Here is a 21,079-nt window from a genome sequence, read left to right as displayed (position 1 = left end):
ACAACAGTGCCTTTACTCTTTCATTTGCTTTCAGCATCTTATGACAGCATCTTGCAGCTTTTGTGTTCCCAATTAAGCAGATTTGGGGGTTTCATTATATAAAACTCATAAAGAGGACAATTTGCCTAAAAAGCTTCCTTCAAATAAACCAAAACATAAGACAGAATTTTAACTTCCTGACTTCAAACTTTCACCCACATCATCACTTAAGTCACTAAGTTCATATCCATTAAGCCACATAGTATCACTAAGTTCTCCACTCCAGTATCTTCACTCCATCCCTTGCCCACACCTTAACTGAGGCTCTCCTTACTTGTTATTCGATAGTATATAGCCTCCTAAATGATCTCTCTCTCTAGTCCACTCCCTCTGCAATCTACTCCTACTCTATTTAATATTACCCTCTTCACATAATATACATCTGACCATGTAAATACTCCCCTATTTAACATCTACTTGTCTTAGTCTGATCAGACTGCCATTACAAAATACAGACTAGGTGTCTTCAACAACAGGAATTAATTTTCTCACAGTACTGGAAGCCAGAACTCTGAGATCAGGGTACCAGCGTGGTCAGGGTCTGGTGAGAACTCTCTCCCTGGCTCGCAGACAGTTGGCTTCTCTCTGTGTTCTCGTGTGACCTTTTCTCTGTGGGTGCGTGTGAATATATCTATATCTATATATCTGTCTTTTTATCTATCCATCTATATATGTATCTAGAGAGAAAGAGAGATGAAGAGAAAGAGAGTGACCTCTTTCTCTTCTTATAAGGCTACCAGTCCTATCAGATTAGGACCCCACTTTTATAACCTTATTTGACATGAATTACTTTCCAAAAGACTCATCTTCAAATGCAGTCATGTTGGGGATTTGGGGCTTCAACACAGGGATTTGAGGAAGCGGTACGATTCAGTCCATAGCGTCATATATTGGTTCTCTGTCTCCCACCTCATTAGATGCTGGGCTCTTGGTCCTGACATCTGTGATCTCCGTGATCCTACACCAGCCTGTCTTTTCTGCCTCAGCCCTCAATATGTCTGACCCATACGTACTAGTTCCCTAAAGCATACCATGTTAGCTTCTTGATTATTAGTCTAGATTGTCCTCCTATGCTCATTTAAAAAATTTCCCGTTCAACCTTGTAAACACAGTTCAGGCATCTTCTCCTCCAAGAAGCCCACAATGTAGTACATTACTTATACTCTATTTTATATCCCTTCACCCCGAGTCTGGGTTAGGCGTCCTTCCTCAGTACTCTGTATAGGTTGATATCACGCTATATTATAACAGTGCATTTGCTTGCCTGTGTCCCCAGTAGATTACAAATTCTTTGAGGGCAGGGTTCACGCTTTATTATTATTAAGATTATTTCTATTCCATAATGGTTAATATCAGATAGTTAGATGCTCAAAAAATTCTTACCAATAAAAGTTTTTACCATCACATATATCTATACAAACTGATAACTATGATTATCAATATCACCATCATAAACTACAAAGTCTTCTACTCTCAGTGAATGTTGAATAACGCCGTTGTACTTTATAGTACATGAGTATGGAGTGACTAAAAGGCAGACAGTAAAGCACTGCTTAACTGTGCAGAAAGGGTGCCGAAGGCTGGGAGTGGAGAACAGGACAGAAATCTGTTATCACATGTCAAATAACAGTAACATATTTGAGAAGGTAAAATATAACCACAGCTAAGAAATATCCCTCTGTCATCAGCTAAGAGGCCTGGATTCTTCCCACCTGAATTCCTGTCACCATGGTCAATCTGTGATAAATCACTGCCTAACCACTTACAAATGACCAACACCTTCCCCCCTGCAGTCTCTACAGTCTGAGGAGCCGTCCTGGCACGCTCGCACCCAGCTCCCTGAAGAGTGAGCGTGGCACTGATCTTGATTTGAATCCCAGTCCAGTTCCAATGACTCAACTGAGAGGGATGAAAAAACCATAGCAACTTTATGTGTATAGGTTAAATGAGAAAATATCCTGGTGGCCCAGGATAGGAAAATTGACCAAGGTCTCCCCTTGCCAGGTTTGCTACTGTATATGCTTTCTTAGTTTTACTTCCAAGTCCAGGGGGTAAGTGGAGCTATTCTCTAGGCAACCTCAAAAATTTTGCTTTGTCTTAAACTCTGTGTTACCTCCTACTGCAGTTTGGAGGAAAGTCTGAATAGAGCAATCCCCGCTCCAGTACACACATGCCCTGACCCATGGCCAAGAAAGACTATTTGACCTTGTGGAACTGCCATAGTTCCCTCTTCTTATTTGATTATATGAGAACAATCATTTCATGGGTAGGTCAAAAGGCCACCATGCATTCCCTTCCTATCCTCTGGATGTCATTGTCATTGCAAGCCTGTTGTCCTATACCATAAGTCTGACAACTGTCAACACTTCCTAAAAATATTGGGGTTCTTAGGACACATATTTAGGCATTAAAAGTTATTTTCACAAAGAATCAGTTTTTACATATGTAGTCAATCATCTTTAGTGTTACTTGGAAGACAAACATTAGGGTATAGCCAACAAATGACAAAAAGTGGTCCAGTATAATTAAGAAACACTCCTTCTCCATCATTGGTGAAGTGTTTGCAATGTTCAATAATTTCCAAAATTTGTACCTGCTAGTGGTTAAAGGGAGATAAAGCACAGTTGGATAATTCATCACAAGATGATTTTTATAGCACCTGCAAAATACAGCTGTGGGTTCTTTCTTTAGGTAACATATGTTTCTGTGTTTTTGAACTGATGACCTGCTTTACACTTCTCAAATATCAGCCTAACAAAATTCCCTTAGAATGGAAGAAATTTTAAACATGTCAAATAGTATGTGAAGCTGAGAATCCTCTAAGGCAGAGGAATCCAGTTTTTAAGAAAGTAGAGAAATAAGCAAAATGACCCAGACAGAAAACTTACCATAAGAGAGAAAATAGCTGGGAGTGGAAAACCAAGTCTTCAGAGGACAAAGATAGGAAAATAATTGGTTCAGAAGAAAAACTTCTACCTGAAGTAGAGAAAGAGCAGGTTGATAACCCTTGTGGAACTATGAAGGAAGAGAACCAGGGCTGTCTTCATAATCATGGAGGCAGAGATGGCCCCCAGTATTAGAGACTATTGTGGAAGTTAAAGGATGGAAGAAAAGGAAGTCATTGTTCACTGGGAAAGGGAACTAAAATGTTTTCAGGCCAAAGAAAATTCAATACTGGGATTGAAACTATGAGAAAATAAAAAGATAAATGAAACAGTAGATGGAAAGCCAAAAATTAATAACTTTTTAGAGAAATGATTGAAAGAATAATGCTTATTCCCCAAATTATTGAGTTTATTCACGTTTCTGTTCCTATGAAACCTAACTATCATTTCAAAACAAATGAAATCAGTTATCATTTTTCTGTTTTCTACACATCAGTTTATAGGTATGTATTAAACATTTACACATGTCAAACATGATGTGTGCAGAGACTGCTCAGTGTTATGTGAGATGGTTATGCAGGTAAGCTTTGAGCCACTAGAACTGGAGTAGGGGGGTGTGAATATATTTAAAAGTTATATTGACAGTGGAATTATATCTACATTTCTTTATAATTCTAGCAATCTTTTCTGTTTGGGCTGCATCTGGAATTTTTTTCTTTCTTTCAAGAAGAATAAAACCCCAATACTGCAGATTATGGAATTATAGAAATAGAGACATAAATAAGAGCATTTCAAATAGATAAGCAATTCTTGGAGAAAACAGATGCCTTTAAATATCATTTTAAAGGTTATGTATTAAAAATTGGAGAGTGGGGGTGTTCACACTAATTTTAGTAGCATTATGCAAAAGAAAAACCATCCCAACATAGGAAAACTTTGGACAAAGAAAGTGGACATTTAGAGGAGTGTCATTAGATGCTAAATGATTCAGGAGAAAAGTATTGATCTGACTCACTCTCACATAACATTTCCCAGTCACATCTGTATAAAGATTTTCTTTTAAAAAAATTGATTATTTGTGAGTGTAAATTTAAAATTAAATTAAATTAAATATTGCAGTGCAATTCAAGAAACATTGGGAGTTACCCTAACCTTCAGAAATCTAGTGAGCTTCTCTTGAAACTCCTGTCAATTCCAGAACCCATGGAAATCAAAACTCCACTGGAGTAGTTGATGTTGGTGCCCTGCCTGTATCCCGTCATTCAACTTTCAACTTCCAGCACCTGCATTTTTACCTCTCTCTCTTTGGGCCAGAAGTGCCAAGAAATACCCTGTGAGAGTAGCCCTTGACCAGTGATTGACAGGAATGGCATATAAATATCCTAGTCCTCGGAGGAGAATAACTCTGAGGTGTATGTTTCACACTGGCTCCCTTTTCCCCAGTAGAATTAAGTCCAGTCGCCCACAGTGGCAAATGACTTAATAATGAACTTCTGGGGGCTGCCTTTCCTTCCTTGTCTCATTTCCTCCTTTCCTACCGGTGGTTTCTTCTCCTCCCAAATGAACTATTTGCACTAGAACTCTTGTCTCGGCGTCTGCCTCTGGGGGCACACAACCTATGACACACTGTGAGATTCACGTGTACTCCCAGGGTCATTACACTTTTAGAGGCCCTGCATCCTCATAGGCTAACCAAAAGTGGAACTCGTCTGCTGCTTCAGTTCCCAAAATGAATAGTCACTCCCACAACTTTTACAAATTTAAAATACTTTATTGGGAATTTAGACGGCTGCCTAGGAGGAGTCACTTTTCTCAACATGCAGCTTTTCTCTCTCTCCCCTTTCTCTTCCTCGATTTCCCTTTTGCAGATTGCTTGAGGAACCTCAAATTCTTCTGCCTTCTACTACAAAGAGCAGTTTCTTCTAATTTCTTCTTCCTTTCAGAACTTAGTGCTGGCCAGCCAGCCAGAGACTGAGAGTCCCAGCTACTATTTCAAGAAATTCTGCTTTTCTCAGTGATCACTCTCTCCCTTAAAGGGACTCTGGAGCCAGCAGTTATATTTTCTACACTTTGTTATGGTCACAACCTTACTGCATGACTCCTATGTTCTTAAAGTTTTTATTCTTATATACAATAAGAATAAAGTAATTTTCTTAAAGTTCTGAATAGTTATCTGGATTGGGTCCACCCTACTTGACCAGGGGTGGAATTAAGTTCTACTGAGTGTGAAGCTTGTACAATCTGGGGTATGATTTAAGAAGAGAAAAATACAAAAATATGTTGATGAGCCTTGGAAAGTCAGGAACTCGGAAACAACTTTAGCTTCACGGTGAATCAGCGTTGGTACCTGGCTTTTTTACGCAGAGTTGGCAAGTCAGGATTGTAGCACCTCACAAAATCACCCCTTATAAAACAACCAGAACAGTGAGTGCTTACAGTCTTCTGGGCATTGTTCTAAGTGGTTTACTAGATTAATTTGTTTAATCTATTTTTATCCCAGAGTTACAGATGAGGAAACTTTGGAACAGATAGGTTAATTAACTTGATAGACGCCATGCAACTAATAAATGGCAAAGCTACAGTTTAGATCGTGGTAGTGTATCTCCAACAGCAGTACATATATATAACCTCTTTGCTATAGTGCCTTGAAAACTTTGTCTTCTTGGCCCCTAAATAGCTCCCTATCTGCGAAAGGGAGTATACACCAAAGATAAATCCAGCATAAACAACAAAACTCAACTTGCTACCTTCTTATTACCTTTACAGGTAGTTGAATCAGCCATGTACTCAGGCAGAGGGGTATGCAAAGGTCCACTTACCTCACCGTCTTCCTCTTGGGGCAGTCACAGCAGTAGGAAACTCATTACTTGATTCCCATCAAAATATAACTAAAGTGCCCTATTTAGCCCCAAACATATATATATTAGCATAGGCCTGTTAACCTGTACAGTGTTTTAATGATACAATTACTGCAGGTCCAAATACAGGCTTATTGAGACAACCCAAATTCCTGGGTTAGTAAATGGGCCCAGGGTAGTCGGGTATAAACTCCTACTGAGATTATAATAAATACCCACTGGTGTATTTTTCCAACTTACAAATAGCCACTACCACGGTTGCCTTTTGTCAACTATACTTCGAGTTCATAATCAATCTTCCTATTCTAGTTGTTTGAACCGGAAGAGAATTCTTTCTCCAACCTAAGAAGAAAAACGGTTTTTCTTTGCCAGGAATGCATGATCGATTCTGGTATATCCTTGCTCAGTTAGGAGCAACTGTAGAAGTGTGGGGTGACTGCATATTTTCTCCTTTGGGGTTATAATACACCAGTGTATCATTGATAACGTTGGGACTTTTCTGTTTGTTTCCTTATATTTTAATCTAGCTTGAGTTCATTTCTGTTAATTACAGTGTACAAAAATCCTAAATAACACAGAGGTACAACCCAAACTTTTATTTATTTTAAAAAGCCTTTTCATGAACTTAGTCTCTATTCAGAATTGTAACTAAAAGTAGCTACAACACTTTTAGGATATTACTAACAAAAGCCAGAATGTTCAGATTAATCTATGACCAGGGATATGTCTCAGGGTGATGTGGCCAGGACTGGTAATTTCTGAAAGCAGTGGCGATTTCTCAAGTTAAATTGTATTAAATGTGTCTTTACCAGATAATTCCATAATTCCATGTTCTCCTTTTAAAGATTGAGGTCATCTTATTTTTAGTTTCCAAAGTCATTAATATATTCTGTTTTCTCTTCATAGAAACTTTTGATAATGAATCCTTGCTTTATTAGAGCTTGGGGCTTTTTAAAAGTTCAATTTCACTGCAAAGTCAAGGTCTTAAGAATTTCCTAAGAGTAAATGATTTTTGCTTTATTTTCATCTCATTTACTGGATTGCTTATAGCCTTAACTAAACTTTGATTTAAGATTTCACGTGTGTATGAGTATGCATGCATGCATTTCTGTATGCGTTTATGCACGTTATGGTAACTGTCTAAAATAAGTTATTATACTGAAAACAGAGGCAGGTGAAGATCATTAGTATTAACTTATTAAATGGAAATAAATTCTTTAGTTAATCAGGTATAATCCATATATAGATATTATTTAGAAGTCCGAAGTAAATTGAGTATTTTCTGGGGCACAGGATGTTTCCTTACTAATAATGCCTATTTTGGTTGCCTACCTGTTTATTGTTAGATTTTCTATTCAATAGATAAGCAATTCTAGAAGCTGAAAAACATTTTAAGAAGAATAATGTCACTCATTTAATTTTTCCAAGCAGATGGTGATATATTTTAGTCACAAAAATTGGAAAACGAGTTTGTATTTTCTTCAAATTGTGTATCTCATGAGTAGTTTGAAAGGTTTGGATTATCATCCTTATACCTTCCAAAGGATAATAAAACAAAATTACACAGAAGAAAACAACATAGATTTGACTCTTCCCAGAAGAGCTAACAGTATTTGCATATAATTACAGTCTCCATTGTTATTTCTTTAAGCAAATATTTAAATTTGGAGCTATGTTTACTATTTAAAGTAACATAATATAATAGAAACTGTAGGAACCCTCAAGCTACATGTTTTAAAGTATCTAACACTTGAAAATTGCGTCCTCATACAACACTAGGAAGACTCACTGGGGAAAATGAAATTTTATAATACCTGATTGTAATTTTCTTTTAACAAGCTGAGCAAACCATATGTAAACATTAGAACTATAGTTAAAGCTTAAAGAGCATGCAAGAAAGAACAACCCTTATGCAACAAATATTTTACTTATGGGGCATGTCTTTTTTTTCACTGATTTTGATCATTTTGTGTAAAACATATCCCGCATGAAATACATCAAACATACAGAACAATTCACTTTTCTTTATTTATAGTTTTGTCATATATATACTCACCCTGAAATGATACTTTTTTTGAACTTTACTTTTTACTATTTTTGAATTTTATGCACATGAAATGACACTATCTGTATCTTTGATTACTGTTTTTCAACTTTATAACTTTTTAAAAATTTATCAATTTGTAGATTATTTATTTTCACCTCAAATAATAGTCTAATTTTTAAGATATATTGTTTCAAGATATACTGTTTAACCCATTATACTCTTGGTAAATACCATCTAGATTGTTTCCAAGTTTTAAAATTTTATTTATTTTTAGTATTAATGTATTGCTGTGAACATTCTTAGATATATCCCTAAGCTATATATCTAGAATTGAAATTGCTGAATCAAAGTATAAGTGCACAATTTAAACTTATTAGAAGTACAAATTATTTTGTAAAATTGTGCTACTTAAAAATTTTATTCTTATATGCATTTCATTACTCTAAATCATTGTCAAGGTTCATAATTTACTAATATTTTAATAATTATTAATCTGATGGGTGAGAGACAGTACATTATTATGGGTTTAACTTGCCTTCCTCTGATTACTAAGGAGGTAGAATAACTTTTAGTATATTTTGTGCCATTTGTTTTTTGTTTAGTTTGAAGTGCTTATTTGTGTCATTTGACCTTTTTTCCTATTAGACTGTTGGACTTTTTATTATTGATTTGAGGGAATTCTTCATATATTATATATTCTAATTATACATTATTTATATATTATAAATGCTAATTCTTTGTCATATATGTTTGTTATTTGTTGTGGATTTTCTTTGAGGGAAATCATCATTTGCAAATAAGTTTAATATTTTCTCTATTAGGGAGTTATATGTTATAATTTTATTAATTTAGAAATTTTAAGATGCATATAAAATTTAACAAAATCTACATTTAATAAAAATCTTTGCCCTTCTGTCAAATAATGCTAGCATTAGCATTTAGAATGTTTAAACTCTGATCATCTACTTCCTAATATGCTATTGTATAAGATTTTTATTCTGTCTTGTTTTTTTACCAGCCCCACAAAGTAGTTATTACTATAGTTTTATAGACCTAATCTGTTTAGACATTTTGCCTCATGCAATTGCTTTGTTCATCTCAGATCTCCCTTCTTGAAAGAAGTACATACTTCAGTATTTCTTTTAGTGAGAGTCTTTAGCTTTTAACTTAGTTTTCTTCATTTTTCCCCCCTAGAAACCTGAATAAAGTGAGGGACCACATCAAGCAATTATCGGGAGGAAGAATAGTTTAAGAAGAGAGAATAGTAATTCAAAGGTCTTGAAACGGGAACTTTTTGGCAAACATTGGGAAACAATAGAACACCTCAAGAGGAAAAGAAGGAAAAAGGAAAACTTTTCTAGCAACTGGATCTTATAGGGGAGAAGTGTTACTAACACACTTCATTTTCATTTGACACTAGAACGTATTTTTCTTTTTTTTTTCCAGTTTTATTCACACATAACTGGCATACAGCATTGTAAAAGTTTAAGGTACACAGCATAATGATTTGACTTACATATATCACAAAATGACTTCCACAATAAGTTTAATGAATAGCCATCATCACATATAGTTACAAAATGAAAAAAAAAAGTTTTTTCTTGTAATGAGAACTCTTAGGATTAATTCTCTCAGTTTTCTTAATGTAAAAAAACTTCATGTTTTTCTTCTTTGAATTTTTTTGCTGGACATGTTATTCATTATTTACAGATGCTTTGCTGTTTGTAGAAATCATTTGACCTTCTTCTTTCCCTCTGTTGTTCTTGTTGAGAAACCAGTTATCTGTGCAATTATTACTTACTCATTGTGAGTCTGTCTTATCTCTGGCTACTTTTGAAATGTTCCAATTTAATAAATTCCCTTTTAGCCTTGTCTAAATTTCTTTTTTAGTTATTCCATGAACTAATTAATTTACCATGTTTTATATTTTCTAGAAATTCTATTTCACACTTTTGCAAGTTGTCAGTTTCTAATTTGTGATGAACATGAATAATTATTTTATAATATGCTAAATATTCTTATTTTATGTTCTGTGTCTGTTCATTCAAATATCTGCAGTGTTTGTGAGTTTGATTCTGAAGTTTTTGCTTCTGCTTATACTCATTTATAATGTCTTGTTTTTACATGTTTTAGTGACTTTTTAATTTATGAGACTATGTGTCTGTAAACTTACCTGTGGAAATTCTTTGACGACTGGATTAAGGATAGACTTTCCATAGATTTGTGTGTGTTTCTATTAGGAGCCTGGGGGGATTATTAACGGAGTACCATTTTAAGCTAAACATTTGGCTTGGGATTTTGGGAATCCAAATAGGAATCTGAATTCCAGTTCCCAAACCTTATGAGTATAGAATGGTGATTAGAAATTTTCAGGAGAAACATTCCCCCCGCCCCCATTTTCTCTAAATGCACTCAGAAGCAAAGCCAAAACAGTTAAGTGTTCTTTAAAGTGATAGGTTGTTTCTCAGATAACTTACAGAAGACTTTATACTTTTGAGGGATATCTAGCTTCTGGAGGTCAGTATCTGACCTCCACCTAACTTCTGTCCTGCTTTCCCAGATGGTACCTTTGACCAGGAAGGTCAGTAAACACCCTCAAAGCAAAGGCTTCAAGGCTTCCTTACTACCATAGAACTGGTTTTTAATTGTCCCTTGCCTCTTAGGAAATCTCTTATTTTTCCCACTATCTTACGCATCCTTTTTTGTCTTTTGATATTTTATCAAACATGTTTTTTGGTTTTTCTCTCCTTGAAAAATGTTTCTTTGCACATTTAAAGTCCATATTATGAGAAATCAAAAATGTATTATTTCCCTCTCTCTCACCACCAAATTTAGGCTCTTTGGGTGTATAGAAGATTGTAAGTCTAAGCAGAAGCATGCTTTTGGCACCCTTCTCTGGTTCAAAAATGTGTTTGGGCATTTGTAAGTAGTATGATCTTGGGAAAGTTCTTTAACCTACTTCTACCTCAGTTTCCTTATGGGGTTAATAATTGTACCTACCTTGTAGGGTTGGTAAATTATTAAATGAGTTTAATAATTAGAATGGTAACTTATACATAGTATGTACACATAGTATATGTCATAGAAAATGCTAATAGTGGTGGTGGTGGTCTTTCTGAAGTAATGTCTTCTTATTAGAATTGTTTGCATAGGCAAGGATGGTTAAGTTAGGACAGGGAAAGTCTGTAAAATTTGACTTGTAAACTGAGTTAAAGATGAGGGTCTTACTAGTAATAAAAGCCATACTTTGGGAGGAGGGGTTCCTGTCTCAAGATGGAAGTTGTGCACTTTGATACTCAGCTTGCTCCCCTTAAGGGTCAAATCATTGATCTCCATGGCAGTAGGTCCAGAGTGCAAAGCTGCTAAAACTTCTTGATAAAAATCACCTGCATCTTTGTTTAAAATGGTTATTTTCAAAACCCTTCCTTGAAGATTTCTGATTCAATAAGCCTATGTTGGGTCCTAGGCAATTAAGTTTTAAAAAGTGCCTGTAAGAGAGGAAAAACTTTTCCTTTACCCTCTTCTGTTCAAGACCTGGGCATAGTAAATTAAACTGACAAAAAACAGATTGACAGGAGCAAAGATTTATTATACATGTAGGAGTGGTCATTGGTGAGTAACTCAAAAAGGTGGTTAGAATTTAGGACTTATATACCTAGCTTAGTAGCGGAAAGACGTGAGGTAGAAAAGACTCCACTGGGAAGAATATAGGTTTCTTTAAGAAGGATCAACTTTTTTCCCTTAGAAGAACAAATAGGAGATAAGAAAACTTGTGATAATATTTGTCTACACAGGAATGCATGGTCTTTGCGTTGTCTCCAGGGCTGTAAAACCCTCCTAGTAAACGGATTTATGGTAGGTTTACTTTTAGTCTCTCCCCTAAAAGTGGAAGCAACCTCAGAGGGAATTCATGGCAGTCCTCATTTTTCAGAAGTTTCTGCTTCTAATTAGATGAGGGAGGCTCTGAGAAGGCCTCTTTCTGCATCTGTTGAATCTCAAATGTCTTCCACCAAAAATAATCTTTATACCAACTCTGGAGTTGCAAGTGGGTCCTCACAGGCCCGAGGGAAATCTAGGAAATCACTAACCTATGTCATCAGGTACTAAAATATGCTAATTCTGATTTCACTAAGATAACAGACCTCAGGGAAGTCACTTACATTTCATTGCCTTTCATTTCACTTAGATAATCCTGTTGACCCTCTGTCATCAGCCAGTTGAAGAAAAGTGGGTATGAAATACATATGAGCATTTGGAGAAGAAATAACAGATCCAATTGCAACTAAATAATTTTCCATGGATAGTTTTGACTCTCGTTTTGATGTTTGCATTTTAGTTATGTCCTCTAATTACGTCCAGGCAGATCGATAACCGTTTCTTGAATCCTCTTGTACCACGGTGCAATTTCCTCTTCCATAGTTTCCCTCACATTGACCCAAACCTCCTTCTACCTACTTAGAAGTGTCTTAAAAATAAACATTTTTAGTGACTTCACTTGGAATGTGTGGAGAGCGAGCTCATAAATGGAGGGCAGCCAGCTCAGCTCATATCATGTATCGGAGGGTAGTTGAATCCATTGTGAATAACAAGGCTTGTCTTCACATTGTGAACAGCTTTGTGAAGAGATAAATAGTCCTAGATTTCTGCAAGTCATAAAGCAGAATATCTCATGCATGTTAGAAAAACAGCTTTAGCTACTAACATAAAGACACACCTTCTGGTTTCTCTCTAATATGTATCCCTGATTGTACTTCACCAAATTCTTATGAGTTGAAGTTTTCATCATGGCTTTCTCACTTTATTTAGAATTTTAGGACTGTGAGGCTCCAGATTCAGATATATTAAAATATTCAATTGAAAACATGTTCCCCAACCAATAAGAAAGTTTGCAGTTTAGATATTTTCTGCCCATTTACTACAGATTATGCATGCTTAATTGAAAAACGGATAAGACAGCGTGTTTCCTGCCTTTCTCACTATGTAATCCTGCTTCCCCAGACTCCACCCCCTGCAGCCAACTTCACTAGAATAGAAAAAGTAGACATGACTTGTAATAAAAAGTACCTTATTTTCTCTATACATTGCATCAACTCTGATTATTGAGTATAGCCTTATGGCTCATTTGTTTCTAGCATTGTGAGTTCTGAGGAAGGAGCAATTAGACTTTAACAATGGGATTCCAGAACATAATGGACAATATGCCAGGTATTTAGTTTCAGTATCTTCATTTCTATTCACATCTCTATGTACTGTCCTTAATTTAATTTTAGTGCCATTATTGTATCTTCTGTTTAATTTTTTTATAGCTTGCTATAATTAAGCTTTTATTTGGAAGTCATTTTAAAACCACTGCTTCGTTGTCATGGAACTGTTGGTAATATGTGATTACATTATGTTGTCTTTTGCCAGGACACTCTTGTAAATGAAGCATTATCCTCAGAGATTTTCTTGGCTGAAAATGTAAGTAATTAAAAATGAAAACAAATATTATCTGTTACATATGCTGCAATAATAAATACTTCAGTATAATACAAGTTAATGTCTCTTTTGGGATACAATTTAATCCTGCTACAACATGTTTTATAAATGGACAAATAAACGGTTAAGCGCTTAATATCTTATGTATTACGGCATGCAGATGCCCAGGGCTTTTATATGTTCTCTTTTTGTGTATTTGTGCATTCCTTAAGAGGCATTATCAAGAACATGTTAGCATTATTTGTTATTTTAGAATAATGCCAGCTGTGGAGATGTGAAAATACAACAAAAAATTCCCAATTAACACCAATATAAATGATAGTCTAGGAAAATGAGCACTCATTGTCTATAGATTTTAGAACAAAACTTAATGCATCCTATTTGGAAGGTAATTTATCCATATGTATTAAAAGCCTAAAAGGTACATAACCTTTACCCGTTAATTTATTTCTTGGAAATTATCCTATAATCATTGAAATACACACAAAAGGGAGTGCACATAATATTTATCATTTTATTATTTATAATATCAAAATATTATAAATAACCTAATCTCTATATATCTATAGAGAACTGGTTTAGTAGAATATAGGAAATTCATAAAATGGAATACTATGTAGCCATTAAAAACCAATTTGTAAGGGCAAAGCAAATGACATAACGTAAAAGTATATATTACATGGATGAGGAATAATGATCAAAATAGCCTTAACCAAGAACAGCATTCCAATGATTATCTGCATCTGTTAAAAAAAACTGTTGGATTTCATGTAAGTAGTATCAGTAGCTTATTACTGATTTTGTCCACACTGAAGGAAATCTCCCAAAGAAAATTATTAGATTGACTAGTTGAATAGACTGATTTTTAAAACAAACAGGTTTAAATGTTTGGTATAATGTAAACAGCTCAGACTTTCACAAACTATTTTCTCAGCCTTTAAATAGCATGCATGAAACAATATGTTGTACTAAAAATCCAGGCAACTATATAAAAAATCAGATTTTTAAAAGGAGGTAAAATATTTTCAGGGAAACTGCTGTGAGGTGCTTAGAAATTATATCTTTTTTGGTACAAGGATAACTTTACCTAAGTTTGGTTAAAATGGAACATATTTTTTGACTCTGGCCAAGTGAGATTATCAAATTCTTTCTTCAAAATAGCTGTAAAACTAGGCAAAAGCAACTATTGCAGCCCACAGAAAATTGACAATTGCCATAAAACAATCTGAGAAGAATTCATGCTTGAAAATATGCTTAATGAGTGGGACATTGCTGTACACCAGAAATGGACACATTGTAATTGACTGTACTCAATTTTAAAAATGTGCTGAATTTTAAGCAATATTATTTTGAGTCTGTGCCATTCTGGCTGAGGCTACTTTCTATTCTGCCCCTACCCCACCGTCCTCCCCAGTTACCTCTACTAGGATGCGGTGGTTTGGCAGCACACTAAATTTGGAGTGGTGGGTGGTGTCCGTTCCCAGCAGCGTTGTTAGTAAACATGACTTCACAAAGGCAGGTGAAAAGGGGAGGGCCAATGATTCAATGTAGTTAGCCTTCAGCTGCCAGGTAAGCACAGCTTAATTCTGTTGGCTGGGTCAAGCTTAATTCTATTAAGGTTGTATACATGCTCTGTATACATATTCATACACTCCCAGGCAACCCTTAGGCTGTGCACGTGCACACAGGAGACTTGAAAGAGCCCACATAGAAGGTAAAATCTTGAGCAGATCTTAAATATTATCACCAGAAAAAAAAGAAATGGGAATTATGTGATATGATGGATGTGTTAGCTAATGCTGTAGTGGTAATCATTTTGCAATATATAGGTATATCAAATCAACATGTTGTACGCCTTAAAGTTACACAATGTTATATGTCAATTATATCTCAATAAAGCTGAAAAATGGCCTGAAATTTGGAAATGACACAGGTCTATCAGTAAAAGAAAAAGGCATACTAGCTGATCACTGACCAATTCGATTAAGATATTTAATACACACACACAGACATATTAGGTATATGTGTATATGTATATATCTAATATGTGTTTTATACACACGCACACATACATATACATTTTTTTTTTATGTTTTAAAAACTCTGGAGTTAGAGTATACAGTAACTAAAAAGAAAAACTCAGTAAACAGCAAGAAACCATGGAGGCCAGAGAAAGTGGCACAATATTTTTCAAGAACTGAAAGAAAACAGCTGTCAACGAGAATTTTATATTCAGTTAAAATTTCTTCACAAATAAAGGGGGAATAAAAAAATTCTCAGAGTCTAAGAAAACCTATTCTAAATAAATGACTAAAAGAAATTCTCTAAGCAGAAAGGAAATGATAAAAATAAGGAACTTTGGAACATCAGGAAAAAAAGAAAAAACAAACAGAACAAAAATATGTCATAGATTTTCCTACTTCACTTGAATTTCCTAAATTATGTTAAATGATTTAAGGAAAACTTTTAGCAATAATATAATTAAATTAAATAAAAATATTTGAAATATGTCAATTAAAAGACAGAGATTGGTAAAGTGGATAAAATAAAGATAACCAAACTATATGCTATCTACTATAATCTCATTTCAAATATATTCATATAGGTAGGTTAAAAGTAAAAGAATGGAAACAGATAAACCATAAAGACATTACTCAAAAGAAAGCAGGGGTAGCTAATATAAAGTAGATTTCAGAACCGAGAAAATTAGCTGGAAGAGATAAAAACATTTGATAATGATGAAAGGGTAATTCCATCATGAAAAAATATTATTCCGAAATGTGAGTACACCAAACAACAAAACTGCAATATGTGTGAAGCAAAAGTAATAAAACTGAGGGGAGAAATATCCAAATTCACAGTTACAGTTGGAGATTTCACCACTCTTCTCTTAACAAATAATGGAAAAACTAGAGATAAACATCAGTAAAGGTATAAAATAATTCAATAACATTATCAATCAGTAGGATCTAATTCACTTTTTTAAATTGAAGTACATTAAGTTACAATGTGTAAATTTTTGGTGTACAGCACAATGTCCCAGTCATGCATATGCATACATATATTCCTTTTCATATTCTTTTTCATTAAAGGTTATTACAAGATACTGAATATAGTTCCCTGTGCTCTACAGATGAAATTCGGTTTTTTAATCTGTTTTTGTATATAGTGGCTAACATTTACAAATCTCAAACTCTCAAATTTATCCCTTCCTACTCTTTCCCCAGTAACCATAAGATTGTTTACTTTGAGAGTCTGTTTCTGCTTTGTAGATGAGTTCATTAGTGTCCTCTTTTTTTCTTTTTCTTTTTTATATTTTACGTACAAGCGATAGGGCATTTTTCTTTTTCTTTCTGGCTTACTTCACTTAGAATGACGATCTCTAGATCCATCCATGTTGCTGCAAATGGCATTATTTTATTCCTTTTTATGGCTGAGTAGTATTCCATTGTGTAAATATACCACAACTTCTTTAGTCAGTCATCTGTCAATGGACATTTAGGTTGCTTCCATGTGTTGGCTATTGTATATAGTGCTGCTGTGAACATTGGGGTGCATGTATCTTTTTGAATTAAGAGTTCCTTCTGGATATATAGGCAGAGTATTCTATATATGTCACTTAGATTCTGTAGCTTGATTGTGTTGTTCAGTTCTGTATCCTCATTGATTTTTTGTCTAGTAGTTCTATTAATTGTTGAGAGTTATGTGTTTAAGCTCCCAACTATTTCTCTTCTCAGCCCTATCAGCTTTTCTTTCAAGCATTCTGATGGTTTCTTCTTTAATGCATAGACATTTAGGAATGTTGTATCTTCATAGTTGTATGTTGTTTGGTCATTATGTAATGTTCCTCTGTCTTACCACTCTTATTCTGTAGTATTGGAAGTTCTAGCTACTGTAGTAAGACTAGGAAAGAAATAAAAAGCATACATACTTATTGAAAAGGAAGAAATGAAACTGACTATTTGCAGATGACATAATGGTTTACATAGAAAATTCCAAGGAACCTATAAAAAACAAAACATAACAAAACAAAAACCTATGAATGAGCAGCAAGGTTGCAGATACAAGATCAATACACAAAAATTAACTACATTTTTATCTACTAACAATGAATATGAGGAAACTGAAATTAAAACACAATGCTGTTTATAATTGATCCAAAGAAATATTTATTTATAAATCTTATGTATGTATAGGATTTATACTGATAATTCAAAGCTCAGAAAGAAATCAAGGAAATAGCTCAGTGGTAGAGTGCATGCTTAGTATGTATGAGGTCCTCGATTCAATCCCCAGTACCTCCATTAAAAATAAATTAATTATAGAGAGACATACATGTTTATGGATTGGATGACTCAATGTAGTTAAGATGTCAGTTCTCCCCAAATTGCTCTTTGTTTTGCGATCAGTGTGATTCCTATCAAAATCCCAGCAGTAGCTTTTGTACATACAGATAAGCTTATACTAAAATTTACATGAAAAGGCATAGGCAAAGAAATAGCAAAAAACAAAACAAAATAAAACAAAAACATTGAAAAAGAAAGTTGAAATGGGATGAATCACACTAAGTGATAGTAAGACTACTATCTTACTAAGTATCGATATATTGATAATTATTGATATATTGCCTACAGTAATCATGACAGTAAATATTGATGTATTCCTGCAGTAATCACGACAGTATGGTATTGGTGTTTGGATAGACACATAAAACAACTGAACAGAATGGAGAACCAGGAAAAAGTCTCCACAGATATGTCCAAATGATTTTGACAGGGGTACAAAAGCAATTTAATTCAACAGAGAATGGGAGAATGGTACCTATTTCAACAAATAATCCTGGAGCAATTAGGCATCCATGGACCAAAAAAAAAAAAAAAAAAGTAAAATTAAAAAATTATAAAACTTTTAGGGGGAAAAAAAAGAAGAAAATTTCATTATCTAGGCCTAAGCAAAGAGTTCTTAGAGACATCAGAAGCATCATTCATAAAAAGAAAGATTGATAAATTAGACCTCATCAGAAGTGTTCTCTGAAAGACTGTGTCAAGAGAATAGGAAGATAACTGCCGACTGGATAAAAATACTTCAAATCATTCTGGTTAATAGTTTCACAGCTGCTTATAAAACTATATGGGCATTTACCATCAGTGATTGCCTAGGACTTGGGAATAAGAATAGAGATTAACTGTGAAAGGGCGCAGGAAACTTTTTAGATTGATGAAAATGTTCTAAAACTGGACCTTAGTGATGTTTTCACATTTTTATAAAAAATATACCAACATTACTGAATTGTTTATTTACAATGGGTGACTATTATGATATGTCAATTATTTATCTCAATAAACCTACTCAAAAATAAACACTGATATTATTACATGTAGCAAGTATTTTATTTGAGCAAATGTACAATACTGTTGAAAAAGCCTATGTCCTTCAGTTAACCCTTGTATAATCCAGAATTTTGATGACTAATTGTTCATTTTCTTCTGTTTCCTATGTTTTGTGATGCAAATTACTCATGTCATTGTTTTAAAGTGAATATTCACTTGATAAGTTCATAATACATTCTGTAAAACTTAATTTAAGAAAATGGATTCTCTTTTCAAACTATGTTCTTATACAACCCATTGATTTCATCATTTTTAGAAACGTACTTCACACCCTAGTGTTTCCTGATGCTTCAGTAGTTTTTTGAGCAGGTGAACACACAGATGTATAGCTATCTTTATCAGGAAACATTTGTTTAATGTCCACCTGTGCACATGTATATTAAATACTCAATTTATTCATTTTGTTTTTTGCATCCTTATATGGTAAAAATGCTGTAACAGTATTTCTCATACAATATTCTAAAATCAAAAATTAAAAGAACTCTCAACAATGTTGGAGTAGTGTCAGATGCAGAGCTAGAGAATGGGAAAAATCTAGAGGAAGCCCTGAAATCAAAGATAACATTGCATGTCTTAAGTAGAATTAAATCCTGCCTCCTGGTCTTTAAAATCCAACTCTAATTTGCTCCTTTTCTCATTGACAATGTATGTACTTTTATTTTTAATATCAGACCATCACAAAAAAAGCCCTTTTTATGTGGCTTACCTGTACTTAATGGCATGCAGAACTGCTAAACATATGTGGTCTTTGACCTTAAAGCAAATAGTTTAAAACAAGTAACACATATATGAAAGGTAAATGAGCGACTAAAACGTATGATTCTAATACTATGCCTTCACCCTTAAAATATGCTTATTTGTTCTTAATATTTTATGAAAATGGTAATGGGCATTCCTATAACATAGAGTCATTTCATTTTACATGTATCTTCTTTTACTTTTATGGCTCCATGTAAGGATTTCTGAGGCTTGTGTTTAAAGGGGTATAAAGAAAAGTAAGGGATGTCACAAAATAATCTATATAGAGAATTTAAAAGTTAAGCTTCCTTATTTTGGTCGTTGTTAATTTTGAAAGGTTTTTTTTTTAAGTCTCAGAGAAGAGGGCCAACTAGATTTTACAGCGCTGCCTGCCAAATTCCCAGGGTACCCACCAGTGTTGAAAGTCTCGTGTCTTTGCTGAACGTGTGAGTTAGTTGACCAAGCAGTGACTCATACAAAGGAAGAGGAGAAAAAGAAACCCTAGTGGGACAGTGGAGTAAGTACTCATTGTCATCTTCTCCACTGCAGAAAAAAATGGAAAATGCCACTATTAATTAAATATCTGTCTTGTAAAGGCAAAGTGTCTTCAAATAAAGCCTAACAGAAGTGAAGAATTACAATGAAAGGAACATATGTCCAACATACAGATGGTTCTATCTCCACTTCTCCAGTTTTGAAACCAATTGATACTTTAGAAGTGTTACAGGAATCTCAGACGGCATGTGTGATGACTGTTCCAAAGCAGTAACAGAGAGAAAGAAAGGTATGTATTTTATTTTAATTGAAGTACAGTCAGTTTACAATGTTGTGTTTATTTCTGGTGTACAGCATCATGCTTCAGTTATACATATAAGGAAGGCATTATTAATCAGAAAAACTTCTAAATTTTTTAAATAAAGGAAAATGGTGAAATATATCAATAGAATCCACTATGGCATTCGTATTGTGTTCATTCAATGTCACAAATGCTTAGATTCAATTAAGAGAGGGGGCTAAAACACAATAATAAAAGTGTCTCATATTTGTATACCACTTCTCTGTACAGGGTGGAGACTTAATAAAAAATGGGACCTACTTTCTAAATCAGCAGAAAGGATTTCTGAAGGAGGTAGGCTTTTAGTCCTTACTTATTGAAAATTGCTATGTTTTTCAGGCTCAAACCATGCATCAGACATTAGCCCTCCTGTACACTCTTTCCTTTCCCCCCTTCCTTTTTGCTCAGTGGATGATAAGGATACCAAATCAATAGCTGAGGAGAAGAAGTAGATATAACATTCCCAGAGATGCTGGAGACAGGGAATAGAAGCAACAATTCATTTCTCTGTCTCAGGTTAGATTGTATTTATACCACCTGCTATGCTTGTGGGAATAGAATCTATAGTAGTGTCTTTAGACCCAAACTTTCTTTTAGTGACTTTCCTTTTTCTATTCAGTGTGATAGGATTTTTTTTTTTTTTTTTTTTTTTTTTTTTTTGTCTGGGAGAAGTAGCCTATGGCACTTGGCTGAAGAGATGAGACTTCAATGAGATATAGGAGACAAAGAGTGACAAATTAAAATGACAAGGTTGTCTTATAAGATTGTGATCCAGTGAAATGAAGTATTTCTGGCCCAGTCAGTGTAGA

The 21,079-nt window shown here is 34.3% G+C and overlaps 1 long non-coding RNA gene across 5 annotated transcripts in view; it reads left to right on the top strand.

The window, feature by feature from the left end:
* The window catches only part of LOC141577706 (uncharacterized), a 185,331-nt gene that overhangs the window by 115,795 nt on the left and 48,457 nt on the right, over nucleotides 1-21,079 (top strand). For 4 of the 5 annotated variants that reach the window (XR_012507004.1, XR_012507003.1, XR_012507006.1 and 1 more), the window contains exons 2-3: nucleotides 13,239-13,289; nucleotides 20,502-20,564. This is a non-coding gene — a long non-coding RNA (uncharacterized LOC141577706). Of the gene's footprint in view, nucleotides 1-13,238; nucleotides 13,290-19,480; nucleotides 20,220-20,501; nucleotides 20,565-21,079 lie in introns of those variants that run through there. The other variant, XR_012507005.1, reaches the window with a different exon arrangement.

Source organism: Camelus bactrianus, chromosome 5 (genome assembly GCF_048773025.1).
Source record: "Camelus bactrianus isolate YW-2024 breed Bactrian camel chromosome 5, ASM4877302v1, whole genome shotgun sequence".
Lineage (NCBI taxonomy): Eukaryota > Metazoa > Chordata > Mammalia > Artiodactyla > Camelidae > Camelus > Camelus bactrianus.
This window is presented reverse-complemented; position numbering and strand designations above follow the sequence as displayed.